Source organism: Ranitomeya variabilis, chromosome 3 (assembly GCF_051348905.1).
Source record: "Ranitomeya variabilis isolate aRanVar5 chromosome 3, aRanVar5.hap1, whole genome shotgun sequence".
Taxonomy (NCBI): domain Eukaryota; kingdom Metazoa; phylum Chordata; class Amphibia; order Anura; family Dendrobatidae; genus Ranitomeya; species Ranitomeya variabilis.
Window position 1 is genome coordinate 752335178 of NC_135234.1, and position 27090 is coordinate 752362267.

General features: G+C 42.7%; 1 protein-coding gene across 1 annotated transcript in view; it reads right to left on the minus strand.

Annotated features, from left to right (window-relative positions):
* Positions 1-27090, minus strand: part of PRSS23 (serine protease 23) — a 55591-nt gene that overhangs the window by 7629 nt on the left and 20872 nt on the right. The window lies entirely within an intron of this gene.

Below are 27090 nucleotides of genomic sequence, written 5' to 3' on the forward strand. Positions count from 1 at the left end.
TGAATTACATACACATACCCCCATCTGGAGCAGCAAACCTCATGTACACATCAGAAATGACAATAACACATTTCTGGATTATTTCTACTGAGATGCCTGTAGCGAGGGTCAAACAGAGAGATGGCTGATGACAGTACCTCGAGGCCACGCGCCTATAAACAGCCCACCAACGGAGCAGAAAACCCATTAGACTTCATGCATCTTTCAAAGTAGCGTTTAATTGGCACATCATATCATGAAGCTCAGCAAGAAATAGAGCGACAGTCATGATCGTGTCATTACTCAGATAGGAAAGTATTTTAGTTCATGGTCCATGCATTTCTGTAATTGGAAAATGCAAATATTCAGCCCTGATTTGTATGGAGTTGTAATAGGGCAGCCATAGACCACTGAATAGGATCCAAACAGGGCTGCGCAGTGCCATGGTGTCATGGTTTAAGCATCGGGGTTACTGCCATATTCATTGTCTATCTAACTGCTGGAGATATCCTGGCTATCTTTACCAAAGTCAACACCAAATATTCTCTTCTTCATGGTGGAAAGTAATATAGAAGTAATATTCTTGTACATAGGAGCAGTATTATAGTAGTTATATTCATGTACATAGGGGCAGTATTATAGTAGTTATATTCTTGTACATAGGGGCAGTATTATAGTAGTTATATTCTTGTACATAGGAGCAGTATTATAGTAGTTATATTCTTGTATATAGGGGGCAGTATTATAGTAGTTATATTCTTGTATATAGGAGCAGTATTATAGTAGTTATATTCTTGTACATAGGGGGCAGTATTATAGTAGGTATATTCTTGTACATAGGAGCAGTATTATAGTAGTTATATTCTTGTACATAGGGGTCAGTATTATAGTAGTTATATTCTTGTACATGGGAGCAGTGTTATAGTAGCTATATTCTTGTACATAGGAGCAGTATTATAGTGGTTATATTCTTGTACGTAGGAGCAGTATTATAGAAGCTGTATTCTTGAATATAGGAGCAGTATTATAGCAGTTATATTCTTGTACATAGGGGCAGTATTATAGTAGTTATATTCTTGTACATAGGGGCAGTATTATAGTAGTTATATTCTTGTACATAGGGGCAGTATTATAGTAGTTATATCCTTGTACATAGGGGACAGTATTATAGTAGTTATATTCTTCTACATAGGGGCAGTATTATAGTAGTTATATTCTTGTACATAGGGAGCAGTATTATAGTAGTTATATTCTTGCACATAGGAGGCAGTATTATAGTAGTTATATTCTTGTACATGGGAGAAGTGTTATAGTAGTTATATTCTTGTACATAGGAGCAGTATTATAGTGGTTATATTCTTGTACATAGGGGCAGTATTATAGTAGTTATATTCTTGTACATAGGTGCAGTATTATAGTAGTTATATTCTTGTACATAGGAGCAGTATTATAGTAGTTATATTCTTGTACATGGGAGCAGTGTTATAGTAGTTATATTCTTGTACATAGGAGCAGTATTATAGTGGTTATATTCTTGTACATAGGGGCAGTATTATAGTAGTTATATTCTTGTACATAGGGGCAGTATTATAGTAGTTATATTCTTGTACATATGGGCAGTATTATAGTAGTTATATTCTTGTACATAGGGGCAGTATTATAGTAGTTATATTGATGTACATAGGGGCAGTATTATAGTAGTTATATTCTTGTACATAGGGGCAGTATTATAGTAGTTATATTCTTGTACATAGGAGCAGTATTATAGTAGTTATATTCTTGTATATAGGGGGCAGTATTATAGTAGTTATATTCTTGTATATAGGAGCAGTATTATAGTAGTTATATTCTTGTACATAGGGGGCAGTATTATAGTAGGTATATTCTTGTACATAGGAGCAGTATTATAGTAGTTATATTCTTGTACATAGGGGTCAGTATTATAGTAGTTATATTCTTGTACATGGGAGCAGTGTTATAGTAGCTATATTCTTGTACATAGGAGCAGTATTATAGTGGTTATATTCTTGTACGTAGGAGCAGTATTATAGAAGCTGTATTCTTGAATATAGGAGCAGTATTATAGCAGTTATATTCTTGTACATAGGGGCAGTATTATAGTAGTTATATTCTTGTACATAGGGGCAGTATTATAGTAGTTATATTCTTGTACATATGGGCAGTATTATAGTAGTTATATTCTTGTACATAGGGGCAGTATTATAGTAGTTATATCCTTGTACATAGGGGGCAGTATTATAGTAGTTATATTCTTCTACATAGGGGCAGTATTATAGTAGTTATATTCTTGTACATAGGGAGCAGTATTATAGTAGTTATATTCTTGCACATAGGAGGCAGTATTATAGTAGTTATATTCTTGTACATGGGAGCAGTGTTATAGTAGTTATATCCTTGTACATAGGGGCAGTATTATAGTAGTTATATTCTTGTACATAGGGAGCAGTATTATAGTAGTTATATTCTTCTACATAGGGGCAGTATTATAGTAGTTATATTCTTGTACATAGGGGACAGTATTATAGTAGTTATATTTTACTACACCAACGCTAATATTTCTACTTTGATACTAAACCCTGGAGACAAGAATTATACATGGTTATAAATCCAATGAGGGTAGCCCCTACGAGGGCACATTTAATTTTTGGATACACCTAATGTAACGCACAGTGTCGGACAAATTAAATGCAACGCAAAGGGATAAGGGATGGGGAACCGAACACTAGGGAAGGGGGAGTGGAGACCCCTAGACAGATCTAACATCACCCTGTCTGCCCTATCGTCCCTATATAGGTTCTACACCTATTGCTGAGCAGGATACCTAATCCTTGCCTGATCCTGACGATAAGCCCAGCACCGGGCGGGAAGGACAGGATGCCGCGCTAGTCAATCCCCACTGCCACTAAAGACAGCTAGGATACATAAAACAAGGGAACACTTAGCTTGAGAAGACTCAGAGAGAAACAGAGATGTCCTCCAGCAACACCAATGAGGAAGATAGCCAACTGCAATAGCTCCAAGCCGCAACAGAGAAGTGCAAATAGAAAATAACACCCGCAACTCACCACAGGAAGCTGAGAGTTATAAACACCCAGATCCAGGAGACACCATTAAGACCGGGGGAGGTGGCCACTAGTCTGCAAGGCCAACCGCTGAGACCTTCTGCAGCCAGATGCAGAGTGACTGTCTGCAGCCTCTGACACACCCGTGACACCTAATGAACAGAAATACAATGTAAAGCCATAACCTTGAACGTTACAGGTCATTAGAATCTATGAGTCACAATCCTTTCCATCAGGTTAGGATGAGATTTTCTCTGCCAGAAAGATGTTTTTTGGAAAATACATTAAACAGGACAATCACCACTCACAGGCGGAATTTCATGAGCCATGACCCTGCCAATAAATGGACGGAAAGCCTCATCCTGCAGTCCGCTCATGCCTGGATGAGTCACTCCAGTTCTCATGAGAAGATGGAAATGTACATGTGAAATTCCCCCACAAATCTCTTAAAATATTATATACAAAAATAATAGCAGAGTATCTGCGCAAGATCTCAATCCCAAATATTTCTTATTTTACTTTCAGTGTAGCAGAGTTACAGAACGGCTACGACTATAGAGTGTGTGTTCTGAGACTTTCACTGATCATACAGGCAATCTGAGATTTCTGATTTATATATTAAACATTTTATACGGTAGTGATTAGGTGACAACTCCCTCACATACTGCAGACAAGAAAAAGGACATCCAACTGAAATGTTAAAAGGGGCAGTATAAAATATTCCTTATGCAGCGCCCCAGAATCCTGGTCGTTGCAGTAGTGTCGCTCTTCCACCAGGGGGAGTGATATTACATCTGATAGTACTAAAGGAGTTCACCTGACCAGGTATCAGTCACACACTACACTTCACACTCCAGTCCACCAGAGGGAGCAAAGGTACTATCTACTAGGCCACTCCTCACACACGGGTAAAACTGGTGGGTTGGATAGGAAGTCAGTGAGAAGCTACCTGGGTTCGACCCAGAGAGGACCTGTCAGGTAGACAGGGGGAGAAGGAGGAACATCTGAGCTGCAGACAGAAGGTCCCTGTCAGGGGTGGGATCCTGACAGAGACCAAGCACGAGATAGAGCGTTACGGAGCTGAGCCTGCACCTCATTGTGGCAGCATCCTAAGAAAGGACACAAAGCGAAGTATATTGTGGAGAGTGAGAAACGAAGTCACAGCACAAGGAGATAATACCGGGAGGAATTCTGCCCCAAGATCGGCAGCCTCCTTCTGAGGCGCGTAGCCGGTGGTCGGAACACCAAGGGAGTAATAGGCTCTACGTATTACTTCAGAGACCGGCAGGACAGTTGATTCCAAGTTGGCTGCCCGACCTTAATACCTATGAAGACACGGAGGCAAATTGTGGGAGAGGGGTGTCACTAGGGTCCCTATAAAATAGCTCCAGGCCTACCCCGTCATACGGGTTGTCCTATCCATACCATCTGGGAGACAGAGAGAGAGAACATCAGAAATATCCACGATAGTTGTGAGGACTATCCCGTGGTGCTCAGCAGGGAGGTACTACAACACACAGGCGCTAGTAGGAAGGCTACTGATTTCCACCTGGATAAGGGAACTCTGGATGTGCCTTTGGACCGGCTGGACTCAGCCTGCCCTGTGAACGGTACTCTGGACTGTGGACTCCGAAGTCTTCAGTAAAAGGTAAAGAGACTGCAACCTTTGTGTCCTTGTTATTCATTGCGCCTTACAACGTCCACCATCACCACCTACACATCTGGGAAGCCCTGGGGACATACTTCACCTGTGGGAAGGTACACCATCTAGCTGCCATTCCATCATCCCAGCGGACCCCTAGCAGCGTCGGTCACCCTGACCGAATAACACATGTGGAGTCATGAACACCGTAAAAACTACTACACCTTTAATTGGACGCCCCTCAGAAGGGCCACGGACCGGGTTGGGCCACCGTGACATCTGTTGTGAACTCTGTTTTCAGGCTCCCTCTTGTGGTCACAGGTGGTATTGTGTGACTTTTGTTTTGGGCTCCCCCTGGTGGCTTTGTTTGTTATCCTGCGGGTCTGTGGCTGGGTCAGCTGCCTCGTTATTCACTGGGAGGTTCCTATATAGCTCTGTTTCACTTCCACTTGTTGCTGGCTGTCGATGTATTCAGTGCTATTCTGATTACTCCTGATTATCTTCATTTTCAGTCTCTTCAGGAGAAGCTAAGTTCTGTTTAATTATTTTTTGCTCATCAGTCTGCAATATGATTTCTGTGTATGATGAGTTTAGTCCAGCTTGCTAATATGTGATTTCTTGCTGCTGGTAAGCTCTGGGGTACAGAGTTGCTTCCCCCGCACCGTTAGTTGGTGCGGGGGCTCGAGCAATCTCTGCGTGGATATTTTGAATAGGGTTTTTAATCGACCACACAGTTCCCTTTCTATTTTCTGCTATCTAGTTTTAGCGGGCCTCATTTGCTAAATCTATTTCATCTCTGCGTTTGTGCCTTCCCCTTAACTCACCATTAATATTTGTGGGGGGCTATTCTATATCTTTGGGGTAATTTCACTGAGGCAAGTGAGGACTTTCTTTCCCTCCAGGAATAGTCAGTTTCTCAGGCCGTGAAGAGACGTCTAGGATTTTCAGGTAACGTTCCACGGCTACCTATAGTTGTGTGCGGATAGGATCAGGTTGCGGTCAATTCAGTTACCACTTCCCCAGAGTTTGTAGTCAGTTTAGTTACTTAGCTAGTCAGACTTGCGATCCTTGCCACTAGGATCATAACAGACATCCCCAGAACCGAGCGAGATAGACCCGATGCCGAGTACCCCATTGCCCTACACATGGGGGTGCTCCAAATCTTGGCGTCACAAACAGGATCTACTTAAGCCTGAAAATCAGGTCATGTGTGCCTAAGAACTGTGTCAGAACTGTATTGGAACTGTGATTTGCTGAAGGACTGTGTATTGCCATTTGCCACCAAATTTGCCGCCATTACCGCGCCACGAGGAGAACAGAAGAAGAAGGGCGTGCCATGGGAGGAGACTACCAAAGTGGCGCCAGAAGCGACAACCGCCCCCTCCGACTACTGCTACGAGAAGACGACATTCCCCCGAAGCGAAGAAGGAGCTCCACCCCCAGAAAATGGAGGAGCAACGTGCATGTGCGGCCGCCGACCTCGAGGCAGTGAGGGTGACCAGCAAGTGCCTGAACGACAACGGAGTGATCCACGACTATGCCAGCCGAATGGAGGTGCACCAGAGCGTGCCGCTACTGGAAGATCCGGATTCCTAGGATCCGCCGGTGGAGGGGCCAAGTCATCCGCTCCTGGACGTAGAACCGACCACAGTGAAGAAATGGAAATCGGAGCTGTGCAAGAAGGTCGCATTGGAAGAACCGTGGCCCGAGCCGCCGCAGACTCCAGTGTCCTTATCAGCGGAGCGGATCGACACCGATGGAACCACATCAGACGCAGGTATGGGAAACGTACCTGCCCCACTGACCGATCCTGCTCCGGTGACCGCTCCCCGCCCCGACTGTGACCAACCACCTGCTGCCGAAATAGTCGTGACGGCTCTGGGCAAGATAGAAGGGACACTGCCCCCGTTACCAACAGCTATGGGCGAACCGTTAGATGTGAGCTCTGAGGGGGTGATCTTCAAATGGGATGCTTGAAAGACTAGACCGGACGGGTCCAAACAAGAAGGTACCTATATTGCTGTGCTCACCTGGGAGACAATACAAACAATACAAACAATGCTTAATTTCACACTGGAAAAACAGAAAGGAGACAGAACAAAATGACCCACCGAAAGTACAAAAGCCAAAGACCGAATGCGGTAATAAGAACTCGGTGAAACAAGGAACTGTACTAGCCTTTCACCCGAAAAGGGGTTGGGGCTTCATACAGGAGCCAGGACTATCGTCTGAAGTCTTTGTTGCCAGCTATGACGTGGAGGTCCAATTCCGTGACGGATATCGGAACCGAATCTTACGCAGAGGGGACCAGGTGACCTACACTCGCCATTGGAGTGCACAAGGTTGGTGCGCTCGGAACGTTAAGCGGTGTGAACCTACTGTAGCGCCACCTGCTGCCCTGACTACGACTAACTCTGAACTGACAAATCCTAACACTACCACCACTGTATGCATTATTGCCGCTACTGAACTTGCTACCAAAACTGACATTCGAATCCAGACCCCTGGTGACTTGACCGCACCTGAGAGACGACCAATGACATTGACACATCAGACGAGAGCACGGAACCAAAGCTTCCTCGGTCAAGAAGTGTTCACTATCAACTGATGTCTTGCAACCTGCTATAAGAATAAACCTCGGAGAACCGAAAACTGTAAATAGTTAACTGTTCGTTTCCTGTTTTTGCTGCTCAAACCTGTCCAGGGTTAACTCTTAAAGGGATCCCTTAGTTTACCCGGGATCCCTATTGTTTCTAGTTTTGCACAAGTTCATCATTGTTTTACCCAAAAAAACTGCTGAATCATGAACTGCGCATGATCACAAACTGTTGCTGTACATAGTTTGCACCTTCTTAAAGGTGCTCTCTACTGGTTTTACAAAGAGGAGCTTTTTGAAGAGACTGTTCCTGATTACAGCGTGAAAGTTCTTGCTTTAAACTGACTTGCAAATTGATTGTTTGCATTACCTCAGAAGAGACTTGAGATTTCCTCTTAAAGGGAATGTTTAGTTGTTGCACTTAGCCAAAGTATGATAATGTTGCCTTAAAAAGCTAGATAGTAATAATGTTTTGCATAGTAATAGTATGTAGTCAGAAAGCTAGTGATAAGAAATGTTTGAAAATGTTTAATGATGTACTTTAAATAAAATTGAGGACAAGAGAAAGTTGAAAGCTGAATTTCAATATAGTGAACCTGTAGGGGTTAGAGAGTCCTCTAGAGAGCCATAGATAGATGGTTAATAGACTTTGCACTTAGAGAAAGAAAAATGTTAAATTATTGTTATGGCACTTAGTAGATAGAATACCTGTATGGGTAATTGGTTCCATAGATAGATAATAACTGTTTTCAATTTGCTGTTGCACAATGTAAATATGTTCTTGTTTGTAACGTTCAAGTATCCTCACCTCCCATAAAGGGAAGCACTGTTAAATTAACTTGTTTACAGCATTCTAAAAATTTTGTATGTCTTTTGCTAACATGTATTGTTGCTCTTCTTTTCCCAGTCCGGGAGTGCTGGATTTAACAGGGGAGGGAGTGCAGCGCCCCAGAGTCCTGGTCATTGCAGTAGTGTCGCTCTTCAACCAGGGGGAGTGATATTACGTCTGATGGTACTAAAGGAGTTCACCTGACCAGGTATCACAGTCACACACTACACTTCACACTCCAGTCCACCAGGGGGAGCAAAGGTACTATCTACTAGGCCACTCTTCACACACGGGTAAAACTGGTGGGATGGATAGGAAGTCAGTGAGAAGCTACCTGGGTTTGACCCAGAGAGGACCTGTCAGGCAGACAGGGGGAGAAGGAGGAACATCTGAGCTGCAGACAGAGGGTCCCTGTCAGGGGTGGGCCCCTGACAGAGAACAAGCACGAGATAGTACGTTACGGAGCTGTGCCTGCACTCCATTGCGGCAGCATCCTAAGAAAGGACAAGAAAGGAATTGTATTGTGGAGAGTGAGAAATGACGTCACAGCACAAGGAGATAATACCGGGAAGAGTTCTGCCCCAAGATTGGCAGCCTCCTTCTGAGGCGTGTAGCCGGTGGCCGGAACACAGAGGGAGTAATAGGCTCTACGCATTACTTCAGAGACCGGCAGGACAGTTGATTTCAAGTTGGCTGCCCGACCTTAATACCTATGAAGACACGGAGGCAAATTGTGGGAGAGAGGCGTCACTAGGGTCCCTATAAAATAGCTCCAGGCCTACCCCGTCATACGGGTTGTCCTATCCATATCATCAGGGGGACAGAGAGAGAGAGAACATCAGAAACATCCACGAAAGTTGTGAGGACTATCCCGTGGTGCTCACCAGGGAGGTACTACAACACACAGGCGCTAGTAGGAAGGCTACTGATTTCCACCTAGATAAGGGAACTCTGGATGTGCCTTCGGACCGGCCTGCCCTGTGAACGGTACTCTGGACTGTGGACTCCGAAGTCTTCAGTAAAAGGTAAAGAGACTGCAACCTTTGTGTCCTTGTTATTCATTGCGCCTTACAACGTCCACCATCACCACCTACACATCTGGGAAGCCCTGGGGACATACTTCACCTGTGTGAAGGTACACCATCTAGCTGCCATTCCATCATCCCAGCGGACCCCTAGCAGCGTCGGTCACCCTGACCAAATACCACAGGTGGCGTCACGAACACCGTACAAACTACTACACCTTTAATTGGACGCCCCGACGGACCGGGTCGGGCCACTGTGACATCCCCAGAACCGAGAGAGATAGACCCGGTGCCGAGTACCCCATTGCCCTAAACGTGGGGGCGCTCCACTTACATAAAAGCAGTATTTCAAGTTGTTAGATTCTAGAAACATAGGGGGCAGTATTATAGTAGTTATATTCTTGTACTGTACATAGGAGTAGTATTATAGTAGTTATATTCTTGTACATAGGAGCAGTATTATAGTAGTTATATTCTTGTACATAGGGGCAGTATTATAGTAGTTATATTCTTGTACATAGGGAGCAGTATTATAGTATTTAGTATGGAGTAAACGGCACGTCTATTAGATGACATTAAGGTTTCCTAATGAGATGTTCTTTAAACAGAACCCAATAACCTGACAACCTGCAGTCAGGAATCTGCCGATCGCCAGGAACTTCACTGGACTCCGAGCGTATCGAATCATTTCTATTCCTAGTTGCTTTTCTGCTGGACACAATTACTTTGTCCTTCCCGTGGAGAAAAAAAATGTGACACAAAGTCTTGTAAGCTTCAGTGACTCCTAGGATAACATCCTGACGTGTAGTTAGAGCGGTAAATTGGACATAAGCTTTACTGTCAGGCTTTGAAAAATTTGTGAAGTGCTCCTTCTGGAGAAACCGGAATGCGGTGCACCATAATTTTCTCATAACTACGTCCATTTTACCGGTCGCTCCCCTTTCCCACACCCCGTTATATTCTTGTACATAGGGGCAGTATTATAGTAGTTATATTCTTGTACATAGGAGCAGTATTATAGTAGTTATATTCTTGTACATAGGAGCAGTATTATAGTAGTTATATTCTTGTAGATAGGGGCAGTATTATAGTATTTATATTCTTGTACATAGGGGCAGTATTATAGTAGTTATATTCTTGTACATAGGGAGCAGTATTATAGTAGCTATATTCTTGTAGATAGGGGCAGTATTATAGTATTTATATTCTTGTACATAGGAGCAGTATTATAGTAGTTATAGTCTTGTACATAGGAGCAGTATTATAGTAGTTATATTCTTGTACATAGGGAGCAGTATTATAGTAGTTATATTCTTGTACATAGGGGGCAGTATTATAGTAGTTATATTCTTGTACATAGGGGCAGTATTATAGTAGTTATAGTCTTGTACATAGGAGCAGTATTATAGTAGATATATTCTTGTACGTAGGGGCAGTATTATAGTAGTTATATTCTTGTACATAGGAGCAGTATTATAGTAGTTATATTCTTGTACATAGGAGCAGTATTATAGTAGTTATATTCTTATACATAGGAGCAGTATTATAGTAGTTATATTGTACATGGGGCAGTATTATAGTAGTTATATTCTTATACATAGGAGCAGTATTATAGTAGTTATATTGTACATAGGGGCAGTATTATAGTAGTTATATTCTTGTACATAGGAGCAGTATTATAGTAGTTATATTCTTGTACATAGGGGGCAGTATTATAGTAGTTATATTCTTGTATATAGGGGCAGTATTATAGTAGTTATATTCTTGTACATAGGGGGCAGTATTACAGTAGTTATATTCTTGTACATAGGAGCAGTATTATAGTAGTTATATTCTTGTACATAGGGGCAGTATTATAGTAGTTATATTCTTTTATATAGGAGCAGTATTATAGTAGTTATATTCTTGTATATAGGAGCAGTATTATAGTAGATATATTCTTGTACATAGGGGCAGTATTATAGCAGTTATATCTATATAATTATATTTTTGTCCATTGGGGATAAATAATATATTAGTTACTTTATTGTCCTTAGTGGGTATGATGATTGTAATTATTTTTATGAACTTTTTAGTAATTTTGATGATAAGGAATTTTATAGAATTGTTTTATTCTTTTACCACTATTGTAGTCATGGTAATAAATACATTGCTCAGCAGGAGGAAACAGTCAGCAGAGGCAAAACATTATTAGAAGTAGTGTATGCCGTATGATGGGTACTGCATGCTGGGAAAGACCTGGAAAGGGTTTTGTGTTTTTTAATCTTTTTCCATTTTGCTATTTGATCACTGTATCATTGATGATAAATTGTGGGTTTAGTAATCTTTAATTCAAGCTTTAGGTTTGTAGGCAAAGAAACAGAAAACAGAGAATTAGTTGCCAAACTTAACTGAGTTTATAGTTTTTCTTACCAAATTATTGGAATTGATTGAATGCAGCATTTTCGGCGCATATATTTACTCATATTGAGTGGCAAATTCCACGGAGAGTCTACTGCGGGCAAAGTATGGAGTAAACGGCACGTCTATTAGATGACATTAAGGTTTCCTAATGAGATGTTCTTTAAACAGAACCCAATAACCTGACAACCTGCAGTCAGGAATCTGCCGATCGCCAGGAACTTCACTGGACTCCGAGCGTATCGAATCATTTCTATTCCTAGTTGCTTTTCTGCTGGACACAATTACTTTGTCCTTCCCGTGGAGAAAAAAAATGTGACACAAAGTCTTGTAAGCTTCAGTGACTCCTAGGATAACATCCTGACGTGTAGTTAGAGCGGTAAATTGGACATAAGCTTTACTGTCAGGCTTGAAAAATTTGTGAAGTGCTCCTTCTGGAGAAACCGGAATGCGGTGCACCATAATTTTCTCATAACTACGTCCATTTTACCGGTCGCTCCCCTTTCCCACACCCCGTTCCTGCCACCTAAAGTTGCTCCTGGAAGTCAGAGCTACATCTGATGATGGAGCATTTGGGGCCACACACAGGAGGGTTCGCTGCTTTTGTTGAGGATCCAGGAGTAGTGATGAGCGAGTGTGCTTGTTACTCGAGTTTTCCGAGCATGCTCGGGTGTTCTCTGAGTATTTTGGGTGTGCTCGGAGATTATGTTTGTGTCTCCGCAGCTGCATGATTTGCGGCTGCTAGACAACCTGAATACATGTGGGGATTCCCTAACAAACAGGCAACCCCCATATGTATTCAGGCTGTCTAGCAAATCATGCCACTGCGGGGACACAAACATAATCTACGAGTATGCCCAAGATACTTGGAGAACACCCGAGCATGCTTGGAGAAACCCGAGTAACGAGCACACTCGCTCACCACTATCCAGGAGGCTTCTATGGTACTCTGGTGATTTGTCATCCCTTCTGGGAATCTGGTAGCTTCTTGAAAATGGGGGTGATCACCTGGACTCCTGGAAGGGACTGGCGTCCAGGTGCACATTTAGGTTGTGGGCGATTTGGTAAGTCTGACTACAGTTGTGTGCATAGGAATCAATTCGATAAACCTTCTGTAACTTTTATTTTTTGGGCACTATAAACGTATCAGTGCAGACATACAAAGCCCTAGAAGTGTGGTCCACAATGCGTTTCAAATTTATCGATTAGAGATAAGTGAAAGTTTTGAAATTTTAATCCACCAGCTTTGCTCAGTTTTTCCCAAAATTTGATTTTCTACAAATCTTCTATTGAACACATTTCAAGGTCTTTAATGCAAACGCAACTTTAGTTTCCAGAAACAGATGGTAGCTGTTCCTCACTGACTGTTGTGCTGTCACACACACACACTATCTGTAATCTTTAAGCAGTATTTTATTGCTTCCCCTACCTATTTCTATCACTAAGCTGTGAGGTCCTTTCACTATCCAGATTTAACACAAAGCAGCTGCTGCATTCCCTGCCACTGCTTTTATGGTGGCTAGTATAATGCACCCTGATTAGCGGTGCTGTACCATGTGATGTGATAGCCTCAAAGTATTATGGAGAAGCCCACTTTGTGTAAAATGGTTATTGGTATTTTTGGCAACTGGATAATTCTAAGGCTCCCAAACAAATTAGATAGCTGTTACTTAAACAATGCTTCAGCAGGTCATTTGGCCGGCAGCCATGTCAGCTGATTCTCCCATACTCAGGAGCAATTGCTTGGCTGTGAACTCCTGTGTTCTCTAGGAGAAAGCCACCGACTGACACGTCAGCTGATGGCTAATTCCAGGGAGAACAAAGCGATTGGCAGTCAAAAATAGGACATTAATGATCGACATCTCTCCCAACCAGTGTCGGACTGGCGAGCCAAGGGTCCACCAGTAACCAATTCCAGGGCTCCATTTTTCAGCTTCGTACAAATGTAACATTATCCTTATTCACAAATTTATATAACAATGATCTGGGTTGATTGATTAATTAATAAGATGCCGGCTTTGTCTGTACATAGTCATTCAAGTATATACTGCCAAGTACTGCTCACATAAGAGGGTGATGGCCCACTCTTGCACAGGGGCCCATCGGAGGATTCTCCTGTTCTCCAGTGGGCCAGCTCCCGACTATCAGGCGGCCGGTGCCCCATACACATTAGACCATCGGACGAACCAGTCGATATTGGCAGATTCAGCCGACATTAGTCTAATGTTTATGGGGGCCTTAGGAAAAACACTACTGTATTTAAAGAGACATGAACACAAAACCTGCATTAGTAAAATATATCTACAACTCATAGAATTGCATTAGTGTAGATATAGCTTCTGTAGCTAACAATTTATCAAATCATGAATCCTATTAAGAAAAAAATTCTTGTGGGTACTTAGAGCAAATCCTTATGGTCCTAATGTACTTCAAACACCTGTAAGACAATTTCTACCTACCGCCGTCATTCATAGGCAATGTCCATGCTAGCATTACTGAATGCATTGCAAAACCTTATTACAACTGCATAAAAGGCAATTGCAGAGCTGTAATATGACTACGAATATTCAGTCTTTACGAATGTTATTTTCTAAGTGTATAAACATTGCCACAATCATGGTGATAGCTCAACAGATGCTAAAAGGGCAAATCTTTGCAATTTTTTTTTGTTATTGCAACAAATTAAAATTGCACATTAATTTCATAAAATTACAATTGTAAGGAGTCGCCCTTTTAGCATGTGTTAGGGGTAGAAAAGATTTGTGTGACAGTACACAGTGGATAGCCCTGCAGCCTTGCAGCGCCGGGGTCCTGGGTTCAAATCCCACCAAGGACGACATCTGCAAAGAGTTGTTATGTTCTTCCCGTCTATGTGTGGGTTTCCTCCGGGTTCTCCGGTTTTCTCCCGCACTCTAAAGACATACTGATAGGGAATCTATTTACACTCAGTTGTGTTATGCAAGACAGGCACAAGACTGACAATGATGTGAATGGTCTCTCTCCATCGGCTGCAGCTGCGCTCGCGAAGCCCCAGGCCCATGAGCACCAGGACTTAGATATGGCAATGGGAAAAGAAAAAACAACACAGACTTGGTGAGCACTCGTTAAAAAGATGAGGATCCGATTGGGAAGAGTAAAATCTTATATTCATACTACGCGTTTCGGAGCCGATCTGGCCCCTTCATCAGGTACATAGTAGACTCAATGGGTAAGACAACAATGTGGACTTGGTGAGTGCTGCCAGGAAGGTGAGGATCCGAATGGGAAGAGTAGAGATTTTTATTCAGACTACATTTTTCTAGCCTCTTCATGATAGTCTACTATGAACCTGATGAAGGAGCCAGATCAGCTCCAAAGTGTGCAGTCTGAGTAAAGGTATTACTCTTCCCATTCGGATCCTCAGCTTCCTGGCAGTGTTCACCAAGTCCATGTTTTTTTCTCATCCATTGAGAAATCTAGTGTAAAAGCCCCGGAAGACGGCACTCTACCGAAACGCGCGCTGGGGCAGCAGCACCGCAACACCCAGGTAAAACATGAGGCACATTGCTTTACTCTTCTATTTCTTACACTTGGCTCAGCGCTCTTACTATACCTTATATACAACCCTTGCTGGACCTTAATATTCATCATTCATACAAAATTGTATTGTGTCCATAGGATTGTTCTTTCGCACTATCCACCTGCACTTTTGAGCCATTCACAACTTGTTTACTCTGCCTGTTTGTTGCCTGTTTAAGTTGTGGTTCCATCATTTTTGCTCACCACTGTCATTATCCTACCTCTTGTATATGTTTTTATTGTTGGTTTCAAAAAGCTTTCAACTTTTATTATTGGTTCTTTGGTGCTATTTTTCTCGATGTGATTCTCAGGCTGGAAGTGCACTTGGGTGTGTCAATGCACAGACGTCTTCTTCCTAGCACACCGACACGCCCCAGTGCACTTGCATATGGCTTCTACTCTCGATTTCTCACGACTACTACGTTGGATCTCTACAAATAGGTCATTTTTATTGAGGGAAGAAGCCATTCCACTACTTCCACATGTAAAAAGAAGGCCAACAGGTTTTCCTTAATGAATCAGAGTCCTCAACGGGGGAGTCCCATCTATCAACTGAAAATTCTCTACAGGGTCTCCTAAACCCGACAACGCCTTTACGAGCCTGAATGATATATAGCTGTAAAATCCTCATGGGAAATGCATGAATGAAAGGCTCGGATGTAGGCAGAGGTTATATTTGTTTTCACTGTGAAGAATGTCAGACAAACAGGTAGGGCGGAAACAGTCAGGATCTCGACATTATGCAGGGATATCAGTACTGCTATAACATTGTCAAGGTCGCTGGGTAACGTTTTATGTAAGTTATTGTCAGCCATATACAAGAAACAAAACATTTACAGAACACAAAGCCATAGAGACAGCGACTGTAAGATCATCACTACGTTTTCAAAATGCTCTTAAAGCGCCAAGTGTCACAGAATGGGAACATAATGTAATCCCATTATACTCTGTACATGGAGTACTACACCTCCCAGTAAGACCTAAACACCTCCCACCAACTCCATAGCACATTCTCTCCCTTCCTGAATAGCCAGTGCCCAAATGTCAATCCCAACAGCGTTCAAATGAACCCCATCGTTCAACCAGAAATTAACCTCCCCGGATTCCAAGTCATGATGATGCACACGCGCCACCATTACAAGCTACAAAGTTCGATTCAGCTTGACCCATGCTCTGTTGATACCTTCTGCCGATCTTGCTAAATGCCATGTTTTTCTCGGCACTATGTCGGACCAAACCAATAACATCTTGGGAAATGCTACCCATAACATCAGAAGGTCAAGAAAGATATCCCTTATCAGCTCCCTAACTGATCTTGCTCCCAAGTCATTCCCACCCTCATGTAGAACCAATATGTTGGGCATCGTGTCCTGGCACGTTGCCTGATGAAGCTCCGGTAACACCCGACTTCACACCATACCTCCGAATCCCAGCCATTGAATAATTACTGCCTCTCTCTGAAAACCCATCTACTGTCCCTCCAGCCTAATATCCACCCACAAGGCTTCCCAATAAACACAAGTGTCTGAATATCCAGGCTAAACATGGTCTAGCATCTGCAATACACAAGCACAAAACCAACCGCATAGGCAACAAAGAAACCTGTAAAAACCAACTTCTACAAAATACCATAATACCTATTCAATGCCATCTATAATGCTGAGAATTCCCCAAATGCATGATTTCCTCCAGCGTCAGGCCACTATCTGCAGCTACCATTGATGCGCTTATCCAAAAGGCGTGAGAAATGAAACAAGATGAATCTAAACCCAACTCCCTTGAGCCCTTCATCATTACTGCCATAAATTCAAATCTTGAAAAAAAGAACCATCTGCATGATGAAGCAAGTGGCCCTTCTTCTCCGCCCAAAATGATTGATAATCCATATAACAAAGCACAAGGCACATTAATGAACCAACCACTATCCCCAATACCACCCTTTTGCCTCAACCTTCTGGCCAACCTTAGAACAGGTGGAGATGAAGCAGTAAGGTTATTAATAAATCGCTACCACCCCATGTTGTCACAATGAAACCTAATCTTGCGATCCTTAAACTCCTCTCCCCATAAAGACACTGCCATTATGATTGGAATTAACTCTAATTCTTTAAGAAACCTATTTCTACCCCAAAATTCAGGCCAAGCCCCTTGACACCACTGGTCTCAAAAATGCACTTCCTGTCACGTCTGTGTGAATTTCACAATCAAAGTTACTCTTAACAGTAATATAAGAACTGCCCCAGAAGAGCTTTCATATTCGCCATGGTAATCAGGTCGTACATTTGTGGAATACTATTCGCAACCAGTAACACCCCAAAATAGCCATTTTCCCACATGTTTCCCTCAAATACCCCCAACCCTAGTCGTCCCCCTGTTCTTCTTCCATAAAACCACCTATCCCACTTCATTTTCACTCCTGGCCAATCCCAGTCATGTGGACTTCTGCCTACAAGTTAAGCTGCAGCCTTTCCATAATAATAATAATAATAATTTTATTTCTATAGCGCCAACATATTCCACAGCAATTTGTACAGACAATAGACATTACAGCATAACAGATGTAATGTATACGAATTAGATCTGTCTCTTTAAGAAAGTGAGGGCGGGAGTTGAGTTTAGTTTCAGTTTCAGTTATAGCCTGAGGAGAAGATGTTATGCTGTGTGCTGGAGGAAAAGAGGAGAAGAATAAAATACAGTTAAAGCTTACTCTCTCTTAAATTCCTTACACCGTGTAGACGCTACAACTGGCGACGAGGATGGGATGCAATCACCTGCTGCTGTGAGTACTGACCCCTGCTTTACTGCTTCACACGCCAGCACCACTGAGAGACTCCATCATGGCTGAATACTTGGACACGTTCCCACAGTTTGATATGACTGATGTTACTAATCTCTCTCATAACTGGAGAAAATGGTTAAATCGGTTTGAGAATTTCCTGGAAGCAATAGACATAAAGGATGAGAAAAGAAAGCGAGCCGTGTTCCTGCATTGTGCGGGCACAGGAGTCTATGACATATACAGCTCATTGCCAGCAGCAGAGACAGACACGTACAGCAACTGCTCCAAAGCTCTCACTGACTACTTCAACCCTAAACAAAACATCAGATATGAAAGATACAAGTTCAGGATTGCTAAGCAGCTTCCAGAAGAATCCATAGACACCTATGTCACCCGGCTAAAAGAACTAGCACATGGGTGTGCATTTACTGACGTAGATGATGAAATCCTAACTCAAGTAATTGTCACCTGCTCGTCTAATAACATAAGGCGTAAAGCTCTGCAGCAGGATCTCTCTCTGCATGATTTACTCAAGATGGCCCGTGCTATAGAGATAGCAGATCATCAGGCAAGTGCAATGGAGAATGGGGATAATTTACATGTGCATAATCTCAAACATAACAGTGCACAAGGCAAGCAAGCCCCGCAACAGAAGAAATGTTATAGATGTGGACAAGATTTCCCTCACCACATGAACAAATGTCCAGCTATAGGACAAACTTGTAGTAAATGTGGAAAAGGGAACCATTTTGCAGTTGTCTGCAAATAAGCGCCCAATAAGACTCCTCTGCCAATGACAAAGCCTTCAAATATACAAATGGTAAATCAGGATATAGAAGAAATGTCTATGGCTGAGAACTATGTGTTCACGACTTCTGCCACTGCCTCAGTGCAGTCTCCATGTACACTATGTTCCAAATTATTATGCAAATTACATTTTTATCAGATTTTCCTAAATGGTCGGTGCAAATGACAGTCAGTCTAATAAGTCATCACCCGTTAGATTATACATCGAATTTTATTGAAGAAACCTCCCAATGATAACAGTATAATCTCCAAAATGAATAAAAACTCACAATGCACTGTTCCAAATTATTATGCACAGTAGAATTTTTATACATTTGATATGTTTTAAAGAACTGAAAATGCTCATTTGTGGAATTTGCAGCATTAGGAGGTCACATTCACTGAACAAAAAAGCTATTTAACGCCAAAACATCCCAACAGGCCAAGTTACATGGTAACATAGGACCCTTCTTTGATGTCACCTTCACAATTCTTGCATCCATTGAACTTGTGAGTTTTTGGAGAGTTTCTGCTTGTATTTCTTTGCATGAAGTTGGAATAGCCTCCCAGAGCTGCTGTTTGGATGTGAACTGCCTCCCACCCTCATAGATCTTTTGCTTGATGATCCTCTAAAGGTTCTCTATAGGGTTGAGGTCAGGGGAAGATGGTGGCCACACCATGAGTTTATCTCCTTTTATGCCCATAGCAGCCAATGACTCAGAGGGATTATTTGCAGCATGAGATGGGGCATTGTCAGCATGAAGATGATTTAGCTCCTGAAGGCACGTTTCTGCTTTTTAGACCATAGAAGAAAGTTGTCAGTCAGAAACTCTATATACTTTGCAGAGGTCATTTTCACACCTTCAGGAACCTTAAAGGGCCTTACCAGCTGTTTCCCATGATTCTGGCCCAAAACATGACTCCTCCACCTCCTCGCTGACGTTGCAGCCTTGTTGGGACATGGTGGCCATCCACCAACCATCCACTGCTCCATCCATTTGGACCATCCAGGGTTGATCAACATTTATCAGTAAACAAGACTGTTTGGAAATTAGTCTTCATGTATGTGTGGGCCCAATACAACCATTTCTGCTTGTGAACACTGTTTAAGGGTGGCCGAATAGTAGGTTTATGCACAACAGCAAGCCTTTGAAGGAGCCTACACCTTGAGGTTCGAGAGACTCCAGAGGCACCAGCAGCTTCAAATATCTGTTTGCTGCTTTGTAATGGCTTTTTAGCAGCTGCTCTCTTAATCCGATGAACTTGCCTGGCAGAAATCTTCCTCATTATGCCTTTGTCAGCACAAACACATTTGTGCTCAGATACAGCCACAAATCTCTTAACAGTACGATGATCACGCTTATGTTTTTGGAAAATTTCGAATGTTTTCATCCCTTCACCAATGCATTGCACTATTTGATGCTTTTCAGCAGCAGAGAGATCCTTTTTCTTTCCCATGTTACTTGAAAACTGTGACCTGCTTAATAATGTGGAACATCATTTTTAAGTAGTTTTCCTTTAATTAGAATCACCTGGAAAACCAATTATCACATGTGTTTAAGATTGATTTCAGTGATCCACTGAGCCCTGAGACACAATACCATCCACGAGTTTATTTGAAAAACAAAACAATTAAATCTTCATGACACTTAAATCCAATTTGCATAATAATTTTGAACACAGTGTATTACACTCACCATCTGCAACACGGATATCACCTTTACAATAGATACAGGAGCTTCGGTGGATATCATAGACAGCAATGCTTATGAACAATTGAAAACAAAGCCAGTCTTACAGCAAGTGCGTACTAAAATCTTTCCATATGGATCTAAAACACCTCTAGTTACAATGGGACAATTTGATGCTGACCTTAGCTATAAAGAAAATAGGCAGAAAACCACTTTTCACACATTACAAGGATCTGGACGCTGTCTTCTCAGCTATCACACTGCCTTGAAGCTAGGACTCATCCAGATTGTTCATACCATAACCGACCCTGCGGACCTGGATGTACAAGCCATGGTGAACAGTTTTCCCTCCCTATTTAGTGGATTAGGAAAATTAAAGGACTCTCAAGTGCATCTTCATGTGGATGACAGTGTTCGTCCAGTAGCCCAGGCTCACAGGCGTATTCCATTTCACCTGAGAAAGAAGGTAGAGAAGGAACTCCAATTACTCATGGATGATGATGTCATAGAAACTGTTTCTGGTCCCACTCCGTGGGTCTCTCCACTTGTGGTAGTTCCAAAACCAGAGACTCCAGAGCAGGTGAGACTGTGGTGTTGACATGCGCCTGCCCAACACTGCTATTCAGAGGGAAAGACACATCTCACCCAAAATTGATGACATTATTCATTTATTAAATGGAGCAACCGTTTTTTCAAAGCTCGACCTCAATAAGGGCTATCATCAACTAGAATTGAGTCCAGAATCCAGATACTTAACAACATTTTCCACCCATGTGGGTCTCAGAAGATACAAAAGATTGACGTTTGGGGTCTGCTCAGCAGCGGAAATTTTTCAAGATACGATAAGGAGCGTCATTCAACATATTCCAAATGCCTTTACAGTGATGACATACTGGTTTTTGGGAAAACTCAAGCTGAGCATAATCGTGCTCTATATGCTATCTTTGAATGTCTGCTCTCTGCTGGACTCACTTTAAACAAAGAAAAATGTGAATTTGATAAAAATTCATTGGAGTTCTAAGGTCACATTTTCTCGGCGGAAGGAGTACGACCTGATCCCAAGAAAGTGGAATCCTTCAGAGCAGCTTCAATTCCACAGGATGCCAGTGAAGTGCACTCTTTTCTTGGAATGGCAAGCTACTGTGCTAGATATATTCCAAATTTTTCAACAATCAGCACTCCATTAAGGGAACTTACGAAACAAAATTGCGTTTTTAAATGGTCCCAAGACTGTCAGGCCTCTTTTGAAACAATTAAAAACGAACTCTGCTCAACAACCACCATGGCCTATTTTGATCCAGCTCTTCGAACCGAACTGATTGTGGACGCCAGTCCCGTGGGACTGGGTGCAATTTTAGCACAATACAAGGATGACAATCAAAGTCCCCACATCATTTCTTATGCAAGTAAAAGCTTAACAAGCACTGAAAGAAAGTATTCGAAACCTGAAAAAGAAAGATTGGCAGTCGTCTGGGGATGTGAACACTTTCACTTATTTCTCTATGGAGCTCCCTTCACTATTGTCACAGATCATCAAGCTCTCCTTACAATTTTTGGAAATCCCAGAGCTAAAATGCCGGCACGGATTGAACGATGGGGTCTACGTCTACAGGACTATAATTACAAAATTGTTCACAAACCTGGAAAATACAGCAATCCGGCTGATTATCTCTCAAGACATCCTACGAATGATGATTTACCTGTGCATTCCTCCATTGAAGAATACATACATTTTGTTACAGCTCATGCCGTGCCAAAAGCACTTTCTGTTGATCAGTTTGTGAATACAACAACAAGTGACAAGACACTCTGTGCCTTAATACAAATTATCCAAAACAGAAGGTGGCATGAAATTCAAAAGAAAAAATTTCCTGAAGATGGGATTGATCTGAAGGAGTTAAAACTATTTTCAAATGTACGTGAGGAATTATCAGTCACTGAAGACCAACTCATCCTTCGTGGTACCAAACTGGTTGTACCTAAGGCCTTGCGTAACCTAGTCATACAGATAGCACACGAAGATCATCTAGGAATTGTTGGCACAAAAAAGTTACTCAGAGAAAAAGTGTGGTTCCCAAATATGGATAAACTGGTGGAAGAGAAGATTAGACACTGCTCCACTTGTCAATTAATTACTCCATCGTCAACTCTAGAGCCATTACAAATGTCTCCGTTACCCACTGCTGTATGGGAGGAAGTGGCAGTCGACATATATGGACCATTACCAAATGGCCAATACATTCTAGTAACAATTGATGAATATTCTAGATACCCTGTCATTTCATTCATCTCTTCAACATCTGCTAATAGTGTCATACCAGAACTGGACAACACATTCTCTGCATATGGCATTCCGAGAGTGGTCAAAACAGATAATGGACCTCCATTCAATGGACATGTGTTTGCACAGTTTTCTGAATACTTGGGGTTCAACCACAGAAAGATCACACCTTGCTGGCCGCAAGCTAATGGAATCGTAGAACGTTTCATGCGGACCATGGGGAAACAAATCAAGGCAGCTAGTCTGGAGCACACCCCACTGAAACAGTCACTATACAAATTCCTTACCAAATGACTCTTCAGTGCGATCAACAGATTTCTTTAGCAAGCAAGCTATGAAACATTATGCAGACAGAAGGAGAGGGGCACAGCCATGTGCCATCAAAAGAGGTGATATGGTTGTTGTGCGTCAAAAATCAACCAACAAAACCTCAGCTGTATATAGTCAAAATATAAATGTTACTGAGAGAAAAGGCAATATGGTCACAGCTGAACGAGACGGACACTCCATCACTTGAAATTCCTCACATTTTAAAATCATACCGCAGAACAATGGTAATGAACTCCCACCAGTGGAAGATTTGATACCCGACGGTGGAGAGGACCAACAAGAGGTGGCTGATCCGTCAGCACTGGACACCCCCAATGAACCCAGACATTACCCTACACGGGAAAGAAGGGCTCCATCGAGACTTATTGAAGAGATATAATTTAAAAAAAAGGGGGGGAATTAGACAATACAGACATATGGGTTTTCTTGGACATTTTCATGTTGTTGCATTGTCAATATTTGTTTTAGGTTGTTAATATATACACTCACCGGCCACTTTATTAGGTACACCATGCTAGTAACGGGTTGCACCCCCTTTTGCCTTCAGAACTGCCTCAATTCTTCGTGGCATAGATTCAACAAGGTGCTGGAAGCATTCCTCAGAGATTTTGGTCCATATTGACATGATCGCATCACACAGTTGCCGCAGATTTGTCGGCTGCACATCCCAAAGATGCTCCGTACAAGGCAGGATGGATCCATGCTTTCATGTTGTTTACGCCAAATTCTGACCCTACCATCCGAATGTCGCAGCAGAAATCGAGACTCATCAGACCAAGCAACGTTTTTCCAATCTTCTACTGTCCAATTTCGATGAGCTTGTACAAATTGTAGCCTCAGTTTCCTGTTCTTAGCTGAAAGGAGTGGTACCCGGTGTGGTCTTCTGCTGCTGTAGCCCATCTGCCTCAAAGTTCGACGCACTGTGCGTTCAGAGATGCTCTTAGGCCTACCTTGGTTGTAACGGGTGGCGATTTGAGTCACTGTTGCCTTTCTATCAGCTCGAACCAGTCTGCCCATTCTCCTCTGACCTCTGGCATCAACAAGGCATTTCCGCCCACAGAACTGCCGCTCACTGGATTTTTTTTCTTTTTCGGACCATTCTCTGTAAACCCTAGAGATGGTTGTGCGTGAAAATCCCAGTAGATCAGCAGTTTCTGAAATACTCAGACCAGCCCTTCTGGCACCAACAACCATGCCACGTTCAAAGGCACTCAAATCACCTTTCATCCCCATACTGATGCTCGGTTTGAACTGCAGGAGATTGTCTTGACCATGTCTACATGCCTAAATGCACTGAGTTGCCGCCATGTGATTGGCTGATTAGAAATTAACTGTTAACAAGAAGTTGGACAGGTGTACCTAATAAAGTGGCCAGTGAGTGTATATATATATATATATATATATATATACTAGATGGTGGCCTGATTCTAACGCATCGGGTATTCTAGAGTATGCATGTCCACGTAGTATATTGCCCATTTACGTAGTATATTGCCCAGTCACGTAGTATATTGCCCAGCGACGTAGTATATTGCCCAGCTACATAGTATACAACACAGCGACGTAGGATATTGCGCAGCTACATAGTATATTGCACAGAGCCACATAGTATATTGCACAGCTTTGTAGTATATTGCCCAGCCTTGTAGTATATTGCCCAGCCACGTAGTATATTGCCCAGCCACGTAGTATATTGCCCAGCCTTGTAGTATACAGCAGAGGCACGTAGGATATTGCCCAATGACGTAGTATATTACCGAGGCACGTATAGGGCCAAAAAATAAAAAATAAACATACTCACCTAACGATCCGAGGGCCCCTTGTAGTGTATCATACTCATCATTCTTGTTGCTGCTCCTCTGCGTCCTGCCTCTTCTCTTCCTGGGATCCTGTGCAGATGGTAGTGGTCGGCATCAGGAAAATGGCCATTGGATGCTGCGCGTGCGCAGATCGAGATCACGGCGGCCATTTTCCTGAAGCCGAGTTCCATTGCAAGTGCCAGGGCTGGTGGGAGCAGGACCTATGAAGACGTCGCGGTCACATGACCGTGACGTCACGGCAGGTCCTTGCCGCACACCAGCCCTGGGACGGGACCGCACCGCAAGCTGACGCTTGTAATGGAGCGGTCCAGGGAGCGTGGCAAGGAGCGAGAAAGGCGGCGGAGGGTGAGTATAGCAGGTTTTTTTTTTTATTTATTATTTTTAACATTACATTTTGTACTATTGATGCCGCATAGGCAGCGTCAATAGTACAAAGTTGGGGACACACAGGGTTAATAGCAGCAGTAACGGAGTGCGTTACCCGCGGCATAACGCGGTCTGTTACCGCCGTCATTAACCCTGTGTGAGCGGTGTATGCGGGCGCCGGCAGTGAGTGCGGGGAGTAAGCGGCCATTTTTTTCTGGACTGTGTGCGTCGCTGATTGGTCGCGGCAGCCATGACAGGCAGCTGCCGAGACCAATCAGCGAACGAATAACGGTGACAGACAGAAGGACAGACGGAAGTACCCTTAGACAATTATATAGTAGATTAAAAAAAAAAAGGGGGATGATGTAATGTATAAGAATTAGATCTGTCTCTTTAAGAAAGTGAGGGCGGGAGTTGAGTTTAGTTTCAGTTTCTGATATAGCCTGAGGAGAAGATGTTATGCTGTGTGCTGGAGGAAAAGAGGAGAAGAATAAAATACAGTTAAAGCTTACTCTCTCTTAAATTCCTTACACCGTATGGATGCTACAACAATAATCAGAAATCAATAGTTACCAAGAGGAATGAGGGCCCTGCTCGCAAGCTTCCCAGCTTAAGGAAAAAGGGGAGACATGAAAGGTGGATGGTAACAATTGCTTTCATTATACTGACCAGCTATAATGTAAGAAGTCGGGTGCTCATGTAAAGCTGCATGAACCGGTTACAAACCTGAATATGTAACAGTAGACACAGAGGGCTATTAAATGCATAAAGCATATGAGAACATGATACGAGGAACCTGGTTATGGTAAAAATTTTGAATGCGCTACACAGGCATAATTAGAATGATGTGTTGAGGCGGTAGGCCAGTCTGAAGAAATACATTTTTAGGGCACGCTTAAAACTGTGGGGATTAATCGAATTATCCTGGGTAGTGCGTTCCAAAAAATTGGTGTAGCACGTGAGAAGTCTTGGAGATGGGAGTGGGAGCTTTTGATTATGGAGGATGTTAACCTCAGGTCATTAGCAGAATAATAATAATAATTTTTATTTATATAGCGCCAACATATTCCACAGCGCTTTACATTATAGAGGGGACTTGTACAGACAATAGAAATTACAGCATAACAGAAATCACAGTTCAAAACAGATACCAAGAGGAGTGAGGGCCCTGCTCGCAAGCTTACAAACTATGAGGAAAAGGGGAGACACGAGAGGTGGATGGTAACAATTGCTTTCGTTGTTCAGACGTTCATGTAAAGCTGCATGAACCGGTTATCAGCCTAAGTATGTAACAGTACAGACACAGAGGCTATTAACTGCATAAAGTGTATGAGAACATGATGCAAGGAACCTGATTATGGTTTAAGTTTTTTGAATGGGCCACACAGGGATAGTTAGGTTAATGTGTTGACGTGGTAGGCCAGTCTGAACAAATAGGGCACGCTTAAAACTCTTGGGATTGGGGATTAATCGTATTAACCTAGGTAGTGCATTCCAAAGAATTGTCGCAGCACGTGAAAAGTCTTGGAGACGGGAGTGGGAGGTTCTGATTATTGAGGATGCTAACCTGAGGTCATTAGCGGAACGGAGAGCACGGGTAGGATGGTAGGCTGACATGAGAGAGGAGATGTAGGGTGGTGCTGAGCCATGGAGTGCTTTGTGGATGAGGGTAGTAGTTTTGTACTGGGTTCTGGAGTGGATGGGTAGCCAGTGTAATGACTGGCACAAGGTAGAGGCATCGGTGTAACGGTTGGTGAGGAATATAATCCTGGCAGCAGCATTCAGGACAGATTGGAGCGGGGAGAGTTTGGTAAGAGGGAGGCCGATTAGTAGAGAGAAACAATAAACCTGACGAGAATAAATAAGAGGAACAGTAAGAGTTTTTGCAGAGTCGAAAGTAAGAAAAGGGCGAATTCTAGAAATGT